General features: G+C 36.5%; 1 long non-coding RNA gene across 1 annotated transcript in view; it reads right to left on the reverse strand.

The window, feature by feature from the left end:
* Positions 1–12914, reverse strand: part of LOC128655793 (uncharacterized) — a 31656-nt gene extending 18742 nt beyond the window's left edge. The window contains exon 1 of the long non-coding RNA XR_008401907.1: positions 12752–12914. This is a non-coding gene — a long non-coding RNA (uncharacterized LOC128655793). The remainder of the gene's footprint in view (positions 1–12751) is intronic.
* Positions 12915–18391: the final 5477 nt, after the last annotated feature.

Below are 18391 nucleotides of genomic sequence, written 5' to 3' on the forward strand. Positions count from 1 at the left end.
ACCATTACTTTAATATAACAGTGTTGGTTATTCAAAACTGGGGAATGGGTAATAAAGGGATTATCTATCTTTTAAAAAAATTCTGGAGTAGATTGTCCCTTTAAGGAGAATACAATAACATTGAAGTAGACGTTCATTAGTTATTCTTGCTGTTTTTGCTATTAAATATCTCTGAAAAGCATCCCTGAGCTTTTTTGTAATTTGCAAAACCTTGACAACAAAAAGACAGAGTTACATGATTAAAAAGAAAAAAAATAGACTGCATTTAATGGGACAGTCTTGTCAAAATTAAACTTTCATGATTCAGATGGGGCACGTAATTTTAAATAACTCTCCAATTTACTTTTATCATCAAATTTGCTTTGTTTTCTTGGTATTTTTAGTTAAGAGCTAAACCTAGGTAGGCTAATATGCTAATTTCTAAGCCCTTGAATGCATTTGACAGTTTTTCACAGCTATACAGTGCTAGTTAATGTGTGCCATATAAATAACATTGTGCTCACGCCCGTGGAGTTACTTATGAGAGGGCACTGATTGGCTAAAATACAAGTCTGTCTAAAGAACTGAAATAAGAGGGCAGTCTGCAGAGGCTTAGATACAAGGTAATCAGAGAGCCAAAAGATATATTAATATAACCATGCTAGTTATGCAAAACTGGGGAATGGATAACAAAGGGATTATCTATATTTTTAAACAACAGAAATTCTGGAGTAGACTGTCCCTTTAAAGGGACAGTCTACACAAAAATTGTTATTGTTTAAAAAGATAGATAACTCCTTTACTACCCGTTCCCCAGATTTGCACAACCAACATTGTTAGATTAATACACTTTATAACATTTAAACTTCTAAATTTCTGCATGTTTTAAAGGCTCTATTGACAGCCTCTTAATCACACGCTTTTGTATTTGCTTTTCACAACAGGAGACTGATAGTTCATGTGGGCCGCATAGATAACATTGTGCTTGCACCCGGGAAGTTATTTAAGAGTTTGCACAACACAGTACTAAATTCAACTCAATAGATTCTAAATAGTCACAGTCATGTGATTAGGGGGCTATCAGAAGATGCTTAGATACAAGGTAATCACAGAGTTAATATATTAGTATATTAATATAACTGTGTTTGTTGTGCAAAACTGGGGAATGGGTAATAAAGGGATTATCTATATTTTAAAATAATAAAAATTATATTTTAGACTGTCCCTTTAAGTGATTTATTGGGGAAATATGTTATGAGTTTATTGTCCCTTTAATGAAATATCTTGTAAGAAAAAAGCCTTGGGAAAAAAAAAAAAACTTTCTGTTTTCTTGCAGCTTTGACTAAAAATGACGTTACTTTAAAATAAAAAATGACTATATTTAGCAACGTGAAGCCCTTGCAATATTTATCTTGTAAAATAGGGCTATTTGTTATTGATACGTTTTGGGAAATCACAATGCTAACCATTTAAAGCTAATTCCCACAAACCAATGGGAAACTGATATGTTTTCAAAACGCAGTATGATGTCTTTTTCATTCTTTAATCTTTTAATGGGTATTGATTTTGTCTTCTTTTTATTTTTTTTTTGCAAGGAAAATGTCAAATATTTTAAAAATTGGAATTAAGGATTGAACAAAAAAAATTCAGCCTAGCTTATTTCAAGTTTAGAGATGTGCATGATGTACAATTACATGTAAAGAAAACTAAATCAATGCCCATCAAAGTATAGATATAGGCTCATAAGAATGAGCTTCTGATTTGCTGTATCACTCCTGACTTCTTGGTATAAAAAGGACATTTCTGAGGGAAGGATAAAAGGTAACTTAGGTTTATTTTATGCTAAACTACATATGCAACATTTTAACACACATTTAAATTGCCCATAAAGGCAATGCAGCCTTTCAACAGCCCTTTAATATATTTTAACATTACTGCTGTTCTACCGCAAATATATTTACAGTCTTTTCTTTTGAGGGACATAAAGTGCAAAAAAGAAAATGCTGTAATCCAAGCAATGACTCAATAAATACAATTATTTAACTACGTGTTTAACCCCTTAAGGACCACAGCACTTTTTTCTGACCGTTTGGGACCAAGGCTATTTTTACATTTCTGCAGTGTTTGTGTTTAGCTGTAATTTTCCTCTTACTCATTTACTGTACCCACACAAATTATATACCATTTTCTCGCCATTAAATGGGCTTTCTAAAGATACCATTATTTTCATCATATCTTATAATTTACTTATAATTTATTTATAAAATATGATGAAAAAATGGAAAAAAACACACTTTTTCTAACTTTGACCACCAAAATCTGTTACACATCTACAACCACCAAAAACAACCATACTAAATAGTTTCAAAATTTTGTCCTGAGTTTAGAAATACCCAATGTTTGCATGTTCTTTGCTTTTTTGCAAGTTATAGGGCAATAAATAAAAGTAGCACTTTGCTATTTCCAAACCACTTTTTTTGCAAATTAGCGATAGTTACATTAGAACACTGATATCTTTCAGGAATCCCTGAATATCCATTGACATGTATATATTTTTTTTTAGAAGACAACCCAAAGTATTGATCTAGGCCCATTTTGGTATATTTCATGCCACCATTTCACCGCCAAATGCGATCAAATAAAAAAAATTGTGAACTTTTTCACAAAGTTTAGGTTTCTCACTGAAATTATTTACAAACAGCTTGTGCCATTATGGCACAAATGGTTGTAAATGCTTCTCTGCGATCCCCTTTGTTCAGAAATAGCAGACTTATATGGCTTTGGTGTTGCTTTTTGGTAATTAGAAGGCCGCTAAATGCCGCTGCGCACCACACATGTATTATGCCCAGCAGTGAAGGGGTTAATTAGGGAGCTTGTAGGGAGCATGTAGTGTTAATTTTAGCTTTCGTGTAGTGTAGTAGACAATCCCAAGTATTGATCTAGGCCCATTTTGGTATATTTCATGACACCATTTCACTGCCAAATGCGATCAAATAAAAAAAAATGTGAACTTTTTCACAAACTTTAGGTTTCTCACTGAAATTATTTACAAATAACTTGTGCAATTATGGCACAAATGGTTGTAATGCTTCTCTGTGATCCCCTTTGTTCAGAAATAGCAGACTTTGGTGTTGCTTTTTGGTAATTAGAAGGTCGCTAAATGCCGCTGCGCACCACATGTGTATTATGCCCAGCAATGAAGGGGTTAATTAGGGAGCTTGTAGGGTTAATTTTAGCTTTAGTGTAGTGTAGTAGACAATCCCAAGTATTGATCTAGGCCCATTTTGGTATATTTCATGACACCATTTCACCGTCAAATGCGATCAAATTAAAAAAAAAACTACATTTTTAACAATTTTTGGTTTCTCACTGAAATTATTTAAAAACAGCTTGTGCAATTATGGCACAAATGGTTGTAAATGCTTCCCTGGGATCTCCTTTGTTCAGAAATAGCAGACATATATGGCTTTGTCATTGCTTTTTGGCAATTAGGAGGCCGCTAAATGCCGCTGCGCACCACACTTGTATTATGCCCAGCAGTGAAGGGGTTAATTAGGTAGTTTGTAGGGAGCTTGCAGGGTTAATTTTAGCTTTAGTGTAGAGATCAGCCTCCCACCTGACACATCCCATCCCCTAAAACCTCCCAAACAGTTCTCTTTCCTCCCCCACCCCACAATTGTCCCCGCCATTTTAAAGTGAATGTAAATTTTGACAACAAAGTGCCCGTTTTTTAAAAATTTGATTAAAAACAGGGGCACTTTAATTCATCAAAATTTACATTTCACTCGTTGTGAAAATACTTACCTTTTAATCTTGAAAGCCGCTGCATCGCAACCTCCGCCCGTCGCAAAGCCTCTTCCTGGGTCTAAAATGAGGAATTTGGCTTCCTCCAATCACGGCGTTGAATCAGACACTGATTCCCACGGGGGGAAGCCGTGATTGGAGGATGACTGATCCGTCATTTATGACGTAGGAAGAGGCTTGCGACGACCGGGGGAAGCTGGAGCGGCTGTCAGGATTAAAAGGTAAGTATTTTCACAACACAAGTGAAATGTAAATTTTGATGAATTAAAGTGCCCCTGTTTTTAATCAAATTTTTTAAAAAACGGGCACTTTTTAATGAAAATTTACATTCACTTTAAGTACTGGTAGAAAATCTGCCAGTACTAAAATAAAAGGTATTTTTTTTATTTTTTTTAAAAAACCATATTCTGCTGTGTAGGATCCCCACTTAGCCCCCAACCTCCCTGATCCCCCCCAAACAGCTCTCTAACCCTCTCCTTCTACCTTATTGTGCGCTACCCGCTTCCCTGCAATGGCTCCCACCCACCAACGATCCGATGCAGAGAGGGCCACAGAGTGGCTCTCTCTGCATAGGATGGCTAAAAAATGTTATTGCAGCATGCCTCAATATCGAGACATCACTGCAATAACATAAAAGCGACTGGAAGCAATCAGGATCGCTTCCACCACTTGAAAACACTAACGAGACATAGAAGCATATGTGTGTAGCAACCAATCAGCAGCTAACTCCCAGTAGTTTATTGCTGTTCCTGAGTCTAAGTATATCAACAAAGGATACCAAGAGAATGAAGCACATTTTGATAAAAGAAGTAAACTGAAAAGTCTCTTAAAATTGCATGCTTTATCTGAATAGGGTGACCATATTGCCGCTTTAAAAAGGGACACATATGAAAAATACATATGTCAGGGTTCTTATACAAAACAGTTCTTTAAACAGCCCGGGCATATGTATTTTTCATATGTTTCCCTTTTTAAAGCGGCAATATGGTCACCCTCTGGGGCCTATTTATGAAAGGTCTTGTGGACCTGATCCGACAGTGCGGATCAGGTCCGCAAGACATCGCTGAATGCGGAGATCAATACGCTCTCCGTATTCAGCATTGCACCAGCAGCTCACAAGAGCTGCTGGTGCAACGCTGCCCCCTGCAGACTCGCGGCCAATCGGCCATCAGCAAGGGGGTGTCAATCAACCCGATCGTATTCTATCGGGTTGAATTGCGGCGATTCCTGTCCGCCTCATCAGAGCAGGCGGACAGGGTTATGGAGCAGCAGTCTTTAGACCATTGCTCCATAACTTGTGTTTCTGGCGAGTCTGAAGACTCGCCAGAAACACGGGCCCACAAGCTCCATACGGAGCATGATAAATGGGCATCTATATCTGAACCATGAACACTTAAAGGTATGAACCAATTTTCATTTAACTGCACGTAATAGACACTACTATAAAGAGGAATTTGCACAGATACTGATATAAAAATCCAGAATAAAACCTTTTAAAAACTTACTTAGCACTGTTTATGAGGTTAGGCTTGGACATCCACTGAAATGGGCTGAGAGTAGACCCTTAACTCCCCGCTCCCCTGCATATGAAAAGACCCATTATACAAACAGAAGCAATCTGAATTCTGTATACATCAGTATACATCTAAAACTTTGGGGCTTGGTTAGGAGTCTGAAAATCAGAACAAAAACACTCCCAGGTGGGCTATATAAATGGATCAACTACAAAACATTTATGCAAAGAAAACTCTAGTGTACAACGTCCCTTTAAACAGTAAAATAACACAGCTTTTCTCAGACATGGAGATCATTTGCAATTAATAATAACTAACTTTTGTAAGAACATCCCATTCCTTCATATTTACCAGATGTAAAGCTGATATTAAGACCAGTCTGCTGCAATAAGATCTGAAACTGGGGAACTGAAAACAGAGCGCTGAGACAATATGTTATACAAAAAAAGCATAAATCTACTTTCCATCACACAATGAAAATACCAGCTCAAAATAAACTAGAATATTTTTATTAGTGACAATAGAAAGCAAGCACTGGAGATTTAGCAAGTCATTTTACAGGATACATCTTCACCACATGAATAAATCACACAGAAGTAACTAAAATATTTTGCCACATTAAATAATGTGCATTAAAAAAAGTTGTGTTTTTAATAACTAAATATAAACATTTTGCATTGTATGTAGTATTTTTCCTTTTAATTTATAATAGTAACAGTCTTGTGTTAACTTATGTACAGTATTTCCTCATATGTCTCACTCACAATATTATTACTGTTGATGTTTAATTATAAAGCAAATTCCATAGCACTGGGCACATAAGTAGGGGGTAAAAAAAAGTAGGGTATATATAGAGTTAACACTAGTACTGTTATGACCAGGGTAATGCTGGAATCAGGGGGTATGTCCCGTGTTATGGGTCATCCTCTCAATGTCCTGGACTCTTCTTTCTCCATCTTCTTATCAAACACAAAGAACCCTCCTCTAAGCTGCACAGCCCTGGTCTCAGTGTTTGTAAGCCGGGGCGGGATCTGGAAGATCCAGAAGACACTGCAGAGGCAGAGCAGAATATCTAATGCGGCTTAATCATACAAACCGCTTACCAGAACACATGTTTACAGGTCTTGTTCAAAATTTGGTAAACAAAGCACTAATGCAACATGTAAGACTAGTAGAATGCTTGGTTGTATAGATAGAGGTATTTGCAGCAGAAATAGAAATGTTTTTATTCCACTTTACTTTATCACTATTTAGGCCTCATCTTGAATAATGTGTACAGCTATGGAGAAAACATCTGCATAAGGGTGTAACAAAACTGGAATATGTTAAAATTAAGACTATTAAATGGTACATTGTTAACAAAAATAAAAGGCTGAGTAACCTTAATATGTATAAGTTAGAAAAGGAACAGAGATACAATGATAAGGTACTTAAAGTGATTGTAAACTTTAACCTTTTTCTTTACAATATTAGTAATCATAAAGTAAAAGATGGGGACTTTAAATCATGAAAAGCTTTGTAAACACTTTTTTTAATAATTAAAATTTCCGGTCTTGATGTTATCAGCCATTCCTCCGCCCATAACGGATACTCTAGTTCTTACTTCAGTGATGATTCAGGCTGTAACCAATCATACCGCGCCCCCTTTGGCATCCAAAGCAAGGGGTGTTATTATTTCTTTTCTGGATGCCAAAGGGGGCGCAAAACGATTGGCTACAGCCTGAATTCTAACTGAAGTAATTTGTTACGGGCGGAGGAACGGCGGAATATATCAATACCTGAAATTTTATTTATTAAAAAAGTAAGTGTTAACAAAGCTTTTCATGAATTAAAGTCCCCATCTTTAACTTTATGATTACTAATATTGTAAAGAAAAAGGTTAAAGTTTACAATTACTTTAATAAAGCTGAGGCCGGAAGTATTTCAACGCCATAAAAGGGGTCATAATCTCAAGATGAAGGGTAGCAGGTTTAGAAGTCATTTGCAGAAGAAAGGGGGCTTGAATCAAGGAATATACAAACACAGCAGGAAGGTCTGGGATAAGCATAAGGCTAATCTTTCAACTAAATAAGATTACATTTTATAGGAAATATTGGAACACTTGTGGCCTAAGGTACTTATCTGCCACCAAAATCTATGTTTCTATGAAGTACAAAGGGAGGAAGGTCCTGCTCCAAAGAACTCCCAATCTGCAGGTTGAAGGGTGGGAGACAAAAGGTGCAAAGTAGTGTGTCACATGCACTGTAGTTGCAACAGTGAAATAAAACAGTTGTGATTTATTTGTTAATTCAGATGAAGAGGAACGGGGAAGAGGTGGCAAACCTCTCTAAAAAGGTGAACTTTCAAAGAACGCCTCACGCTATACAATGTGTTACACAGAGCGGGTAGAGAGTCCCAGAGAATAGGAGCAATATGTGAGACGTCTGGGAGGCAGGAGAGGGAAGAAGTAAGTATAATGAAAGTGGACAAATGTAGGTCAGAAGTTAATTTAAGAGGGCAGTTCTGGGGTATTTAGAGATAAGTGAGATAATACAGTTGTGTGTGACGTTGCTGTAAACTTTGTAGATTAGGGTCAATATGCTGGTAGAGAGGGGCAGTTAGTTTTAGGGACAGGACAGTGTAAAATGTTACTTTTATATAGTGCTCTCTAAAATATAAACATTTTACATAGCAGTCGTAGAAAGTGAGGACAAAGTATTAGAAGAAAATGCTACAAGGTAACAGTGCTAAACTGAGGAGACAAACAGGTAGTCTCATTAAACTACAGTTTAGCTAATCGTCTTTAGAATCTATTACTATGACGTCTGTGGTGCAACAAATGATTGACTGCATGGGCCAAGCTTACAGCATTCATTTGTGGCAGGCAGCCATAACTTAAAATTATTTATTTAAAAATCTATCTATTTTCAAATGTTGCTATACAAAGTGTTTTATGCATTCCATACACTGCATGAAGTATGTCCTACTCCATTATTTTCACTCTTCTGCTACTTAAAAGGATACTAAACCCAAATTGTTGTTTTCTATGATTCAGATAGAACATGCAATTTTTAGCAACTTTCTAATTTACTCCTATTATCTATTTTTCTTCGTTCTCTTACTATGTTTATTTTAAAAGCAGGAATGTAAAGCTTAGGAGCCAGCCCATTTTTGGTTCAGAACCTGGGTTATGCTTGCTTTTTTGTGGCTAAATGTAGCCACTAATAAGTAAGTGCTATCCAGGGTTCTAAACCTAAAATGGGCCGCTCCTAAACTTTACAGTCCTACTTTTGAAATAAAGATAGTAAGAGAACAAAGAAAAATTCATAATAGGAGTAAATTAGAAAGTTGCTTAAAATCTATTGCTATATCTAAATCATGAAAGAACAAATTTGAGTTTAGTATACATTTAAGGTTAAAAATTGCGGAAAATAGTAAAAAATACTAAAAGCTTGCATATATTTAGTATAAGGTCTGTCTACTAACTTAAAGGGACAGGCTACACCAGAATTTTTATTATTTGAAAAGATAGATACTCCCTTTATTACCAATTCCCCAGTTTTGCATAACCAACACAGATATATTATTATTTTTACCTCTGTGATTACCTTGTATCTAAGCCTCTGCAAACTGCCCCCTTATTTCAGTTCTTTTGACAGACATCCATTTTAGCCAATCAGAGCTGGCTCACTGGAACTCCACGTACGTGAGCACAGTGTTATCTATATGACACACGTGAACTAACACCCTCTAGTGGTGAAAAACAGTCAAAATGCCCTGAGAGAAGAGGTGGCCTTTAAGGGCTTAGAAATTAGCATATGAACCTCCTAGGTTTAGTTTTCAACTAAGAATACAAAGAGAACAAACCAATATTGGTGATAAAAGTAAATTGGAAAATTGTTTAAAATTACATTCTCTATCTGAATCATGAAAGTTTATTTTGGACTAGACTGTCCGTTTAAGCCAATAGCATGTGTAATATATACAAGTTGTTTAATGCAGGCAGTAAAGCCTGATGACTGAATGGCTAAGGACCAGTGTGCAGACTCTTTATTTGCCTTCAGCTGCAGTTACTATGTCTGCCTCTATCACTTACAGCCCTGATGTCAAGTGAGATTAATACAAGAGGACAGTAATCATTGGTTTTACTTCACATAATATTGAATGGAAAATACACTAGTTTTATAATTGTGTTCACATGCTGAGCTAGCAACTAATTGTGATAACTTCATTTATAAATGCTTGGTTAAAGTAATTAAAGAGAGCAACGTTCAACCATTTCAACACTTTGTTTTAAAGTTTGCCCTTAAGACTATGCATGCGCTCAACAAGCTTAGTATTATGTTTTTTTATGACCAAGATTTACAATAAATTAAGAGAACTCTCTTTAAATGGATGTTATAGTGCAAAATGACATGTTATAATTTGTTAGAGCATGTCCTTTTAGCACTAATGACCCTGCAAGAATATTTGATTAACCTGTAGCAGGGGGGTTAAACACATTGTTAAAGTACAGCTCAGAAGCTGCAGAAACCTGCTGGTCCCAAGCAGACACAACCAGCGAGCCAATCAGCAGCGATTGCAATGCACAGAACCTCTGGCGCAAGAGTTACGTTAATCTTTGAGGGAGTTAAACACATAGAGTTGCAGCATTGTTAGTGTTAAAATGACATGCTCCAACAAATTAGAGTGTGTCATGTTTGCATAATAATACCCCTTTAAAGTAAATCTCTCTAAATTCCTCATCATATATAGTGATGGCTAACTTCCTAACACGTGGGGCCTCAGATCAATACTATAGGAACCTTCAGTGCTTCATATAAATTTACAGCTATTAAACACATAAAGTATAATATATTTCCTTAAAAATGTCCTGTGGCACAAGACCAGACTTAGCTAAGGTTGCAGGGTACTCTCTCCGTCTGCTGTTCTCCCTACAGAGTTGTGGCCATCTTGTTGCCTCACCCACCATCATTTTTAGTTCTGTGTTTTCCTGGAGCCACAAAAATAAAGGCACACATTCTTAATCCTACTTTTTCCCAGGAAACACAAAAACGAGTGCAGAGGGACGCATATATACCACACACCACCTGTTGCATATCCCTGATACAAAACGTTAAAGGGACAGTCTACTCCAGAATTGTAAAAGTTTAAAAAGATAGATAATCCCTTTATTATCCATTCCCCAGTTTTGCATAACCAACACAGATTTATTAATATACTTTTTACCTCTGTGATTACCTTGTATCTAAGTCTCTGCAAACTACCCCTTATCTCAGATCTTTTGATAGACTTGCATTTTAGCCACTCAGTGCTGGCTCTTAAATAACTCCACATGTTGGAGCACAATGTTATCTATATGGCACACATGAACTAGCGCTGTCAAGCTATAAAAACTGTCAAAATGCATTGAGATAAGCAGCGGCCTTCAAGGGCTTCGAAATTAGCATATGAGCATACCTACGTTTAGCTTTTAATAAAGAATACCAAGAGAACAAAGCAATGAGATGATAAAAGTCAATTAGAAAGTTGTTTAAAATTGAATGCCCTATCTGAATCATGAAAGTTTAATTTTGACTAGACTGTCCCTTTAAGTGTAATTAAAATTTGGAGACCTTCTGCCCTCTTTGGTGAATCAGCTCCACAGAGTAAACCAGGTACTGAAGAGGTTGGGTTCACCAAAGAGTTATTTGTGAATCTAGCCCACTTATCTTATTTAATTTTGTTAGTCAGTGAGAGATGCCAAGCTATGTAGATATTAATTTTACATAGATATTTGGCCTTGAACATTATTAATCATCCCCACCTTATCTTCAAGCACAACCTGATAAGCAAATTGCTCTAAAGAATGCCAGGGCCCCACTCATAAGGAACAAGCGTGGTTTGGAATTAACACAGATTACATCTCTACGTAATTACCAGTGGTCAAGTGCTGACAGGTAGGAATATTAATGCATTTGCGTAACTAAACCAGTTTTCAACTAGAGTATGATGAAGGGACAGAAATAATTACTTCACCTCCAAGGCCTGAACTGGACATCAGTCCACAGGAGCTTATTTAGCTCAAATATTCTTTCAGAAACCTGGGCATTAACCCCTTACAAAGCATTGTCCTTTTCTACACACACCTTATATAAATTAATTATGTTAACTTGTATTAACTTAGATAGAAAACACTCAGAACAAAAAACAAATATCAAAAAGTGTCAATCAACCATATACTCTGTGTATGAATTGCAAATATAGCAAAGTGTGTGTGTATATATATATATATATATATATATATATATATATATATATATATATAAATGTGTGTAACCGTATATATTTATATACACAAACCTGCAAATAGGTAGATAAAAACTATTATAAACTGATACCTCTTCTTAGTTAAACACATCAATAAAGTAGTGAAAGAGTTAACACAGTTGTATACATATACTATTAAAAGGATGCAAATCTGCTAGAATATGACACATTCTACAGCAAATACAGTGTGCCAAGCTCTTATTCACTGTATATAAGTAGCTGTTTTTGCAGATTATATAATTGCAAAGAAACACACAGCAGCGTTGCATTTATTAAGCATTGATTTACATTGAGTTTGTCCTTGAATCAGTCTGGTACTACACGGTGTCCCAGTTGATGCATATAGGTCTCGTAACTGAGCTCATCATATATTCATAATTAGGACATTCTGATCCCATACACAATATCAGAACATAGACTTCTATATTCCAAAGTAAGCACAAATAAAACATATTTGATATCCCAGCTATACCATGTGGTTTTACAACACTGCAAAATGTAAAGAAAAAAAATAAATAAATCAACATTAAGATGTCACCAGTTATACCATTAGGCCCCTCCATCTGCAAAATTATTTATATATAACATTTTAGAAACAATTGTTTGCAAATGAAATAATGTTAACCCTAAAGGGCATGGATACAGTGTATGAGTTGTATTTATTTTTTTGGGATTGTAAAGTGGTCATGAACTTGCACTGTCTGACAGCAATTACATTTTGTGACTGTAAATGTGCATTGTTGATGCAAAATAAAATTTTAAAAGTCATGGTCTCATAATGCAGCCTCTGACCTCTCTCAGCTAATGATCTTGACTGTACCAGTAGGTGAACTGGATTCATTTTCTTGTCTCCAAATAGAGAGAGGGTCACACAACTTGCACAGTCCAGAAGAATGATGCTTAGATCACTAACATACAAGTAATGCACTACAACTCCAGCAATACAAAGGTCAGTATCTCCTGCTGCTTTCTAAAACTCTATTTAAAAAAAAAAAATCACTTTCCAGTTTTACAATTATAAAACATTACTCTGTCTGCATAACGCAGATCAGTTTGTGTTAACTGATGCTGTTGGTATTTTAATGTTTTACATTTTTTTCTAGACACTGAGCAAATGTAAAAATAAAAGGCTAAGAAGCTGTCCTGTAATGTTTGCCATGCATTACCTGCATGTGAGCTGATGAGATGGGCTGTTACAGTATCTTGTCATATCAGGGCTGCAGCAGGTAATCAGGTAAATGCCGTCAAGTATTTAAAGAAGCAGAAGCCGGTGGAGTTGCTGCTATTGAGTAGTGTGGAGCATGCAGGAGTATTGTAAGCGCAGACACACACACACGTGCACACGCCTCCTCTCACTCAGTCCTCCGGCTGTCATAGCTCAGGCTGAGTCCTCAGAACATCCCTTAGCCCTCTCATGCACGAGCATCCATCCCAAACCCCTCCCCTGCCTCTGTCACAGCCTCTCTCCCCTTTGTGTGGTTAAGGTGGATTACACAGAGCTGCTGCTGTTACTGTTTATAAAACAAATATTCTATAAAGCTTGTTTCACAAAAGTAATTAAAATATATAGTAGAAAACAATTATTTCCTAATAACAATGTTTTCTTTCAAAACTAAAAAATCCCAATAAATGCTACTAATTTTTCACAGATAGAAAACAATCTTTATTCCAATAATATTACAATTGAAACTACTGTGCTAAAAGGGTCTGACTGGTTTAGGTCCACAGACCATACTTATAGTCCACATAGCTCTCTGTACACTCCATCCTCATAGGTTAAAACAGGGCAAATAGATAAATAGGATAAATATAAAAATAAGGATAAATATAACTGAGTACAAAACAGTAATATAATATTACAAGACTTTACACTTGATGATAAAGTCAGTCATACACAAATGTACTTAACTTTATCTATAAAATTGCAAAGCTATTACATTGCATTTGCTAACCTACCAATTACCATAAAGTATATAAATATGTATATTCTACTTGATCTGAACACAATTATATTCCATTATATCAAATATCTAAGTTTCCCAAAATATAGCAAGCATATAACTATGCAGATATTCTGTATAATCTAAGGGCAAATATAAACCATTTGCTAATTTACAAACTAGAATAAAAAAAGTATAATCCATGCACAAAAGTAATTAAATTATAGATCAGTATTTAACAAAATCACTTAGTTATACCTAGAAGAAAGGGGGGGAAATACTCAATTTTCTCATAACAGCCCTGAACTGTAAACATTTTCCAGCAAATATATCATAACATTACACAGGAGTTCCTATTAAACAACAGAAGGTTCAATACATTTTGGGGGGCAACTCAGAATTTCAGTTTTAGATCCATTACAAGCAAGCAGAAATTAGAAATCTCTCCACATTTTTCATATTTATGAGACCTTAAAGGCTAGATTAGAAGTGGAGCGATATCATTATCGATAGGAGCGTAAACGCGGTCGCAAGGTTGTGGTTTTCTTTACGCTCAAATCCATATTACAAGTGGAGCTATCAAAATTACTGCAAATTCATTTGTGCAAACTTATGGTAATTTACTCTCCCCATATTTTCTATGGGTAACGTACAAGTTTAAAGTAAATGTGATCGTGAAAACACAATCAAATTTACTACTCAAACTTTTTACACAACTTCAAAGTTCACGTAAAGAGTTTGGCCAGATGAAAAAGTTACACTAAACTACTCTATTAACCCCTAAACTGCCATCTCCCCACAGTGCAAACTATCTAAATAAAAGATTAACCCCTAATACGCCATTCTCCCACATCACAAACTATCTAAATAAACTATTAACCCCTAAACAGCCACCCCCACATCACAAACTATCTAAATAAACTATTAACCCCTAAACAGCCACCCCCACATCACAAACTATCTAAATAAACTATTAACCGCTAAACCGCCACCCCCCACATCGCAAACTAAACTATTAAAGGGCCACTAACCCCACCAAATAATGTTATATGATTCTGCACACAGTGTGCAGAATTATATAACATTATTTGGTGGGGTTACTGGCCCTTTAAGCCCTAAACCACCATTCCCCCACGTCATAATACCTAAACTATACTATTAAACCCTAAACCGCCACCCCTCCTCACATCACGAAGTAATACACTAACATCTAAACCCCATAAACTGCCCCTAACTTAACCAAATTTTTTTAAAAAATCCAAACTACCTTAAAAAAACTGTAAAATTAAATAAAAACATACAGCTAGATTATGAGTTTTGAGCGCTATTGGGATTTTAATGACTGCCACAAAAGCGGCGTTATTTCACCTCCCTATAGCGCTGCTATTACAAGTTTTAAAAAAGCAGGCTTGTGCGGGCGATATGGTTGCATGAGCTCCATACCGCACTAAAATCAAGCGCTGTTTTGACGTGCTCATGCGCGATTTCCCCATAGACATCAATGGGGAGAGCGGGCAAAAAAAAAAGCCTAACACCTGCGATCGTGGAATGAAAATCTCCGTAACGCAGCCCCATTGATGTCTATGGGGAAATAAAAAGTTATGTTTAAACCTAACACCCTAACATAAACCCCGAGTCTAAACACCTCTAATCTGCCACCCCCAACATCACCGCCACCTACATACAGTTATTAACCCCTAATCTGCCGCCCCCGATATCGCCGACAATTAAGCCCTAATCTGCCACCCTCAACATCTCCTCCACCTACATAAAACTATTAGCCCCTAATCTGCTGCTCTGCTGCTCCCGATGTCGCCGCCACTATACTAAAGTTATTAACCCCCCCTCTGACCTCCCACATCACTACCACTAAATAAATCCATTAACCTCTAAAGCTAACCCTAACGTAACCCTAAGCCTAACACCCCCTAACTTTAACATAATTAAAATACAGCTAAAGTTACAATTATTAACTAAATAATAACTATTGTAAATTAAATACAAACTTACCTGTAAAATAAAACCTAAGCTAGCTACAATATAACTAATAGTTATATTGTAGCTAGCTTAGGTTTTATTTTTATTTCACAGGTAAGTTTGTATTTATTTTAACTAGGTAGACTAGTTAGTAAATAGTTATTAACTATTTACTAACTACCTAGTTAAAATAAATACAAACTTAACTTTCAAATAAAACCTAACGTGCCTTACACTAAAACCTAACATTACATAAAAAACAAACACTTCATTACAAACAATAAGAAACAAATTATCCAAAATAAAAAAAGAATTACACCTAATCTAACAGCCCTATCAAAATAAAAAAGCACCCCCAAAATAAAAAAACCCTAGCCTACAATAAACTACCAATGGCCCTTAAAAGGGCCTTTTGTGGGTCATTGCCCCAAAGATAACAGCTCTTTTACCTGTAAAAAAAATACAAACACCCCCCTCAACAGTAAAACCCACCACCCCCACAACCAACCCCCTAAATAAAATATCTAAAAAAAAACTAAACTCCCCATTGCCCTGAAAAGGGCATTTGTATGGGCATTGCCCGTAAAAGGGCATTTAGCTATTTTACATGCCCAGAACCTAAACTAAAAATAAAACCCACCCAAAAAACCCTTAAAAAAACCTAACACTTACCCCCGACGATCCACTTACAGTTCTTGAAGTCCCGCTTGAAGGATCCATCCAGCCGGCGAAGTCCTCATCCATGTGGCAAGAAGTCTTCATCCAGACGGCCTCTTCCATCTTCATCCAGCCGATGAAGTCCTCACCCAGGCGGCAAGAAGTCTTCTTCCAGACGGCATCTTCTATCTTCATCCATCTGGCACGCAGCGGGTCCATCCTGAAGACATCCGGCGCGGAGCATCCTCTTCATATGGTCACCGCCGTAAACTGGAACTTCAATGCAAGTGACGTCATCCAAGATGGCGTCCCTTGCATTCCTATTGGCTGAAAGATTTCAATCAGCTAATAGAATTAGAGCTGCTAAAATCCTATTTGCTGTTCCAATCAGCCAATAGGATTAGAGCTGCTAAAATCCTATTGGCTGTTCCAATCAGCCAATAGGATGAGAGCTCAATCCTATTGTCGGTACTGACAGGCTAAAAGGTGTGCGGTACACCTATACCGACAAGATTTGTAATAGCAGAGTTAGGGAAAATGAAGCGTTATGGGCCATAACTATGCTATTTGACTCATAATGCAAAACTCGTAATCTATCTGATAATCTTACCTTTACAAATAAAAAACCCTACCATTATTAAAAATAAAAAAACCTAGCATTACAAAAAAAAACTAACATTTCAAAAAATAAAAAAACTAACATTACCAAAAATTAAAAAGTCTAACATTACAGAAAATAACAAAGTAATTACCAAAAAAATTTACTCCTATTCTCATAACCCCTATAAAAACGACCCCAAAATTAAAAAAAAAGACCTATTCTAAAACTAAACTACCAATAGCCCTTAATAGGGCCTTTTGTAGGGCATTGTCCTAAAACGAATCAGCTATTATTAAAAAAACAAAACACATTAACCAATCTAACATTAATGCCCCCCAATAAAAATAACTAAAAACCTAATCTACAAAGTGAACTGAAAAGGACATTTGGATGGACATTTCCCTTAAAATGGCATACAGCTCTTTTGCTGCCTATTAAAAAAAAAGGAAACCTAATCTTTAAAAAAAAAACACCCCAAAAATAAATAAAAACTTAACACTAACCCCCAAGTTGGTACTCCCCGATGTTGATGTGTCAGCGCTCCATCTTTATCCCGGCGGTGGTCCTTCTTTATCCATCTTCTTCTCCGGTGGTCTATCTTCTTATCGTCTTCCCGGCGGCAGCATTGGTCGCTCCTCTTCGTGCGGTCCCCAGCTGCATACTGAATTATGAATGCGAGGTACCCCTTTTATTTGGGGTTAACTTTGCATTCCTATTGGTAGATTTGAATCTCCAAAGTAAAATGAGCCAGTCTGCCCATTCTCCTCTGACCTCTGACATCAACAAGGCATTTTCGCTCACTGGATATTTTCTCTTTTTCAAACCATTCTTTGTAAACCCTAGAGATGGTTGTGCAGGAAAATCCCAGTAAATCAGCAGTTTTTGAAATATTCAGACCCGTCCGTCTGACATTAACAACCAACTGCCACGTTAAAAGTCACTTAAATCCCCTTTCTTCCCCATTCTGATACTTGGTTTGAACTTCAGCAAGTTGTCTTCACCATGTCTAGATGCCTTAATGCATTGAGTTGCTGCCATGTGATTGGCTGATTAGCAATTTGTGTTACCAAGCAATTGAACAGATGTACCTAATAAAGTGGCCGGTGAGTGTATATACATTGCCATTAATGCAGTATAAATGTCTTGGACCTATGAAGTTTGATGCACATTATAGTGAAAAATTACTTCTCTAATTTGCTACAGCATGCAATTTTTACACAGTTTGCTGCGGAACTCTATGGCCTAGCAGAGCAGAGCTATTGGTAGCGCAGGGTGTGCTATCCATTTTGAGAACCTGTACTAAGAATAGAGCGCAATCTGGTATTACAAGTCAATGGTATCTTAGCATAACCAACATTTATTTAGCACGTCCTATACTTTTAATGGATAGCACATATTACAAATGGTGAGTTATATGTTGCTTGAAAGTTTAACACATAGCTCTGAAATATTTAAAGTGACTGAAGTAAAATGTTAGGGCTAAAATAAAGCATCTCTCACCATATGAAACCAGGTCAACGATTGTTAAAGAGAGTTACACTGTCTGTGTCACTCTCTGTAACAATCATCTGTTGGTGCCTATTTTTAGTGGTTGGAAGGAAGGAGGGAGGCGGGTGGGCGGCCCAGCGGAA

The sequence above is a fragment of the Bombina bombina genome, chromosome 4 (genome assembly GCF_027579735.1).
Source record: "Bombina bombina isolate aBomBom1 chromosome 4, aBomBom1.pri, whole genome shotgun sequence".
In the NCBI taxonomy this organism is placed as follows: domain Eukaryota; kingdom Metazoa; phylum Chordata; class Amphibia; order Anura; family Bombinatoridae; genus Bombina; species Bombina bombina.